Here is a 6,693-nt window from a genome sequence, read left to right as displayed (position 1 = left end):
TCCCTTCCCCTCCTCCCTCCATCTCTTTTTTTTCTGTTTTTTACTGTAGTTTTTTTACTATTGTATAATGTAGTTTTTTTTACTGTTTTTAGTAAGTGTTTAAAATAATTAGTAAGTAAATTAATAAAACTAGTTGAACTAGTTTATTTTTAGTAAGAACTAGTTGAATTAATAGAACTAATGTATTTTTAGTAAGAAAAATTAATATAACTAGTTGAACTAGTTTATTTTTAGAAAGAACTAGTTTATTTTTATTTATAGTAAGTTTATTTTTAGTAAGAACTAGTTGAATTAATAGAACTAGTTGAACATGTCACATTTGTTGTTATTTTTTTAGTTTAAGCAATTATACCCGCACCGACGTCGACGATGCCTATCCCGCATCCTCGTCGTCGATACTATTCGGGATGTATTAGTGATAACTTAAACAGAAATCTAGGAGCCCCTCCATCATCCCCGCCGTCGTCCCCGTCACCGACCCCCTCCGACCTCGAGGTGAGACCAGCCAAATCTTCATGTCAATATGAGTCCTGTAAGATATGATGTAGATAAAAACATGTATATCTTGTGTTGCTCAATTAGGATATGTGGTTGCCCAAGTGGCCGGTCATGTTTGTAGGTTACACCTCCGAGTGGCCTATGTTTTGCCGGAGTGTTAATTAATATCCGTTCCGGCAAATTTTAGGCGCTCGATATGTCCTTTTTTAGCAAAGGTCATGCCGAAATTTTCCGTTAATTTTGGCATGACTTGTGCTAGAATATGTAGGAAATATCGAGTGGCCTGGATTTTCTAGAAAGATAATTAAACGATATTTCGGGTTGACTTTAAGTCTGTCGAGGCCGAAGAATCCACGTGAGCTGAGAGTTTTCAAGAAAAGACTCGACAGACCAATAGTCAACCCATGATGAATAATAATGATCTAATTTAGTTTTTGTAGTACATATATTTAATTGTACAAGTTAAATCTTTAAATTATGAACATAGGAAATGTCGTACTCGGACGACGAAAGTCTCCCGGAGGAGTGCGACTGGTGCAACGACGACCGAGGTCTGTGCGACAGGCATCACCTGGACGAAGATCGGCGCTTCAGCATTAAGCTCGAGGAGACCTTCGATGTTGAAACGGTACGCAATGACGACAAGTGTGCATTTCGTAATTAAGCATGACTTCAACTATTTCAACGTGTAATTTTCATCTTTTACATTTCGACTAGCTCATCCCATGCCATGCAAGAAGCTATGTCTTGGAGAGGATGGGTTTGAAGACCATGAAAATTTCGAAACAAAGAAAATACACCTAAGGACCCATCATGATATGGATTTTGAAGTAAATCTGTACAATTCTCAAAGCGTAACCCATTTTGGTTGCCAAAATTGGGAAGCACTTTGTAAGATGTATGGTTTTTATGAGGATATGATTATCACCATGGATCTTGGTGATCCTGACATCGAGCAAGACAATATGGACATTTGGGTCCTTGTTGATACGCTTCTGATTCTACCGCTATGTGAGTTTCTCAAACATAGTTATTAACTAATTTATATTGTTTATTTCAAAATATTTGACAGCTTATTTCCATTGACAGCTTATTTTCATTCTTCAAACAATGTGCGGAAGATGGTAGACAAAACCCACTACACCGATGGCTCCGAATTAACTTATAAGGAGAAAAATCATCTGGTCGCATTTTGTACTGACCTTGAGAATTACAATACCTATTATCATACTCCTTCAAATTATGGTCAATACGTGCCACTAGTGCACGTGTTGAACCACGGTAACTTCGATGGAGATGCCCTGGTAAGATTTTTTACTATTACGACATCTGTGCATCTTTTGCATACTTCTAAAACTAGTACATCATTGCTAACTATGAAGTTATTACTATGTTTTTCAACAGAAAATCCCGATGGATTGTGTGCCTCATTTGATGTATCAGAATGGTCGCCTTGATGTTTTGAACATACAGCCAGGTCATCCTACGAATCTCACCTGTCCATACCAGATTTCTAAAACCAGTGAACACATGATAATCAAAGAATGAAAAAAATGCATGGACGGAGGTTCTTGGAAGCAATGTTGTGTGAAAGGCAAGAATTGGAGACAGGATAATCTCCATTCTCCATAATGGAGAGTCAGGGGCTATCTTGTTTTATGCTATTTTACCTAAGAGAATATAGTAGGTCCTAAGAGAATGTAGTAGGTCCAATGAGGTACAATATGTTTATGAGAGTTGATGATGAGGAGTAGTTGTGATTATGACTAGTGACCAACTTGCTATGTGATGTCTCATTGATGAAAACGATGATCATGAGGAGGTGTTATATGACAATGATGTATTATGATGATAAGTTGTTAATGATATGATGATGATGATATTTATTATATCACTGGGAGAAAGAACCGCGGATTAGTTTCAAGTGGATGTCCATCCACTTGAAACTAGTCCACAATTCTTTCTCCCAGTGATGTAATAACTCATTATGATGTAAAAAAATCTCTAAATTGCCGCGATATGAAAACTTGTATGAAGGTGTATGAATACAACATGAAATAAAAAAGAAGTAAAATACAGAATAATAGTAATAGCGCGTGCTGGTAGAAGCGCTACTACTAAGTCGATATAGCAGTAGCGTGGTCTAACCCACGCTACTGCTAACCTTTAGCTGTAGCGCCTTACTAGTAGCGCGGTTCCGCGCGCTACTGATAGGCATTTTACCCGCGCTACTGCTAGAGTTTTCTCTAGTAGTGCTTGTCACAACATTATCGTACATGTCCTTGATGAGGGTAATGTACTTTGCTGGGACTTTGTGTTTCTCCAAGGCCCATCACATAACATTCTGCGGTATCTTATCATAGGCCTTCTCCAAGTCAATGAACAACATATGCAAGTCCTTCTTTTGCTCCATATATCTCTCCATAAGTTGTCATACCAAGAAAATGGCTTCCATGGTCGACCTCCCAAGCATGAAACCAAACTGATTTTTGGTCACGCTTGTCATTCTTCTTAAGCGGTGCTCAATGACTCTCTCCCATAGCTTTATTGTACGGCTCATCAGCTTAATTCCACAGTAATTAGTACAACTCTGAACACCCCCCTGTTCTTGAAGATGGGTACTAATATACTCCGTCTCCATTCTTCTGGCATCTTGTTTGCCTGAAAAATGAGCTTGAAAAGCTTGGTTAGTCATACTATCGCTATGTCCCCGAGACCTTTCCACGCCTCAATGGGGATACAATCAGGGCCCATCGTCTTGCCTCCTTTCATCCTTTTTAAAGCCTCCTTGACCTCAGAGTCCTGGATTCGCCGCACAAAACGCATGCTGGTCTCATCAAAGAAGTCGTCCAGTTCAATGTTAGAACTCTCATTTTCCCCATTGAACAACTTGTCGAAGTACTCCCGCCATCTATGCTTAATCTCCTCGTCCTTCACCAAGAGTTGGCCTACTCCATCCTTGATGCATTTGACTTGGCCAATATCCCTCGTCTTCCTCTCTTGGATCTTGGTCATCTTATAGATGTCCCTTTCGCCTTCCTTCGTGCCTAACCGTTGGTAGAGGTCCTCATATTGCCCGACCCATTGCTTCACCAACAGCTCGCTTTGCAGCCTTCTTCGCCATCTTGTACTTCTCTATGTTGTCTGCACTCCTATCTAGGTATAGGCGTCTGAAGCAATCTTTCTTTTCTTTAATCGTCTTTTGGACATCATCATTCCACCACCAGGTATCCTTATCTTCGCTTCTCCTTCCCCTGGACACTCCAAACTCCTCCGAAGCCACTTTACGAATGCAAGTCACCATCTTCATCCACACTTTGTCCGCATCCCCTTCTTCCTCCCAAGGGCCCTCCTTAATGACCCTCTCCTTGAACGCCTGAGCTACCTCCCCCCTGAGCTTCCACCACTTCGTTCTAGCGACTTTGGCACTCTTATCCCGCTGGACACGAATCCGAAAGCGGAAGTCAGCAATCACCAGCTTATGCAGGGGTACAACACTCTCTCCAGGTATCACCTTACAGTCTAGGCACACACGCCTATCTTCGCTTCTCGAGAGGATGAAATCAATCTGGCTAGAGTGCTGGCCACTACTAAAAGTCACCAGATGTGATTCTCTCTTTCTAAAGAGGGTGTTAGCTACAATCATGTTGTAGGCTAGAGCAAAACTTAAGACATCTTCTCCTTCTTTATTCCTGATGCCATAGCCAAAGCCCCCATGCGCCCCTTCAAAACCTGTGTTAGATGTACCCACGTGGCCATTGAGGTCTCCTCTATGAAGAGCTTCTCACCAATCGGTACACTCCTAACCATGTCTTCCAGGACTTCCCAGAACTCCCTCTTGGTGTTCTCATTGTAACCTACTTGCGGGGCATATACGCTGACAACATTGAGAACCAAGTCCTCAATTACCAGCTTGACAAGGATAATCTGGTCCCCACGTCTCTTGACATCTACCACTCCATACTTGAGGGTCTTGTTGATCAAGATGCCTACGCCATTTCTGTTTGCAGCCGTTCCCGTGTACCACAACTTGAAGCCGGTATCCTCCACCTCCTTCGCCTTCTGTCCTCTCCATTTGGTTTCTTGGACACAAAGGATATCAACACCTCTCCTCACCGCTGCATCAACTAGCTCCCGAAGCTTTCCTGTGAGAGACCCTACGTTCCAGCTACCTAAGCGAATCCTCCTAGGATCGGCTAGCTTCTTTACCCTTCGCACTCGTCGAGTCAAATGCGAAGACCCTTGCTCATTTTCCACTACATCCGGGCGCCGATGTAGCGCGCCACTAAGGATGCGACGGCCCGATCCTCGCTCATTTGCCACCGTATCCGGATCAAGATATGGAGCTCCACCTGAGGGATGACGGCCCGGCCCTTGCTTATTTTCCACCACACCCGGGTTCCGATGTGACGCGTCGCTGAGAGGGTTACGCCCCAACGAAAATCTTTTGGATTTCATCTCCATAAGAGTGGCTGAGTTTTTACGTTGGCTCGCCAAACCTATCACAACCCTCCTCCTTTACCCGGGCTTGGATCGGCTATGTTGATGGAAAATCTAATAATTAAAAAAATTGAGGCTTTTCCTTTTTTCCGAGATTCATCCTTTGGATTTCTAAATCTTTCCATTAATTTTCAGAACACAAAGATTAAACAATAATTTCTCACATTTTCAATTTTCTAAATTTATGTTTAGAATTTTCTAAAGCGTTTTCATATTTGTAGAAAGTACGATTGGGCTCAAACAGATGCAGCAAACGCAAGCAACATTGGTTTTCACATAGACTTTACCGTCCTTAACAGACTACCAGTAGTGGGATTATCATCACTTCTGAAAATATAAATAGCAGAATAAATATCCAGATCTTGTGGGGTTTAGACTCAAGGAGATCAAGGAGCAAGCTTGGCGACCAGTTCATAGAGAACAGATGGGCAACTGTTGCTCAGGTGCTCATATCCATCAGATGCCATCACTGCCTTCAGGTTACCTTCAGACGTCAGAAACTTCAAGCATGCCTTCTTAAGAGCACCACAGCCATGCTGCTCCGCCAACGCCAGCGAAGTCGCCACCGTGCTTTTGCAGATGTGATCGCACAGCTTCCCCTCGCAGATTAGCTTCAGCCTCTCCATATCATACCTGTCAGCCGCTACCAGCAAATGCTGAGCAATCGCCGCCACGTCGCCCTCGTCGATCGCGGGCAGCGAATCGGTGTAGATGAAGTGGAGCAAAGCCTTGAACACCATGGCTTCCATGTCGTCGATCAGACGCGAGTTGCGGTCTTCTCCTTCATGGGGCCGAGGAGCTCCGCCTTGAAGACCGACGAACGAGCTGCGAGTATGCACCTGTGCGCGGCAAATGTCTCGCCTCCGACCTCGAAGGTAACATCGGCCGCCTCGCCGGCCGAGAGCAGTTGTCCAAGATGCTGGTGCATGTTAGACGGTGGCACCACCACATGGGGTAGGATTGGCTCGGTGAAGATCCCCTTTGACACGGTGACATCAAACCTGATGCTGAAAACATCATCCTTAAGGTAAGGGGATTCCTCCAGGTCCTTTCTTTTGATGAACTGACGGAAGCCCCAGGCACGTTCTTTGCTGGAGAAGGTGTGTATGCATCTGCCGCGCAATGCCACTGGTTGCCTGTCCTGGTCAAGCAAACTCATCTTGAACTCTGCTTTGACTTCACTAGCATCAGTTGGATCAGTACTATGCTGCAGATAGATGGATATCCAATATGCGTCTTCAGTCTGACAGCCGTCTGGGTAGTAGCGCATACACCATCGATGGCCTCCGATGGTGAAAGACTCCGATGCGATGTATTTGCCGTTGCCAAGCCCCTTGATGCGGGAGTAGCCGTCTATCTTGACGACGTGCGACCCGGAAACAGCCTGCGCGACGATGGCCGACGCGGCCGGCGAAGACCCGCCGCTGGGGGCGATGTTGTCCACCGCAGACGAAGAGTGCGCTGCTACTTCTCCTCGCCGGTTCGGTGCTACCAGCATTGCTTCTCCCTGCTAGCTGAAGGAAAATCGACAGAGACGGAAGTTAGGCCACATACAGAGAGAGAACAGAGCAAGATGTGTTCCCCGCCACGCTCGACGGAGTAGGAGGGGCGCTCCCCGTTCCGGGGAGATGCGTGCCCCGCCGCCGGAGATCTCCGCGTTCCCCGCAGCTGGAGCTCCCCGCTATCCGCACGCGC

General features: G+C 44.8%; 1 pseudogene; it reads right to left on the bottom strand.

The window, feature by feature from the left end:
- Window positions 1–5,228: 5,228 nt before the first annotated feature.
- Window positions 5,229–6,508, bottom strand: LOC123166156 (BTB/POZ and MATH domain-containing protein 2-like; annotated as a pseudogene).
- Between the last annotated feature and the right edge of the window lie 185 nt (window positions 6,509–6,693).

The sequence above is a fragment of the Triticum aestivum genome, chromosome 7D (genome assembly GCF_018294505.1).
Source record: "Triticum aestivum cultivar Chinese Spring chromosome 7D, IWGSC CS RefSeq v2.1, whole genome shotgun sequence".
In the NCBI taxonomy this organism is placed as follows: Eukaryota; Viridiplantae; Streptophyta; class Magnoliopsida; order Poales; family Poaceae; genus Triticum; species Triticum aestivum.
This window is presented reverse-complemented; position numbering and strand designations above follow the sequence as displayed.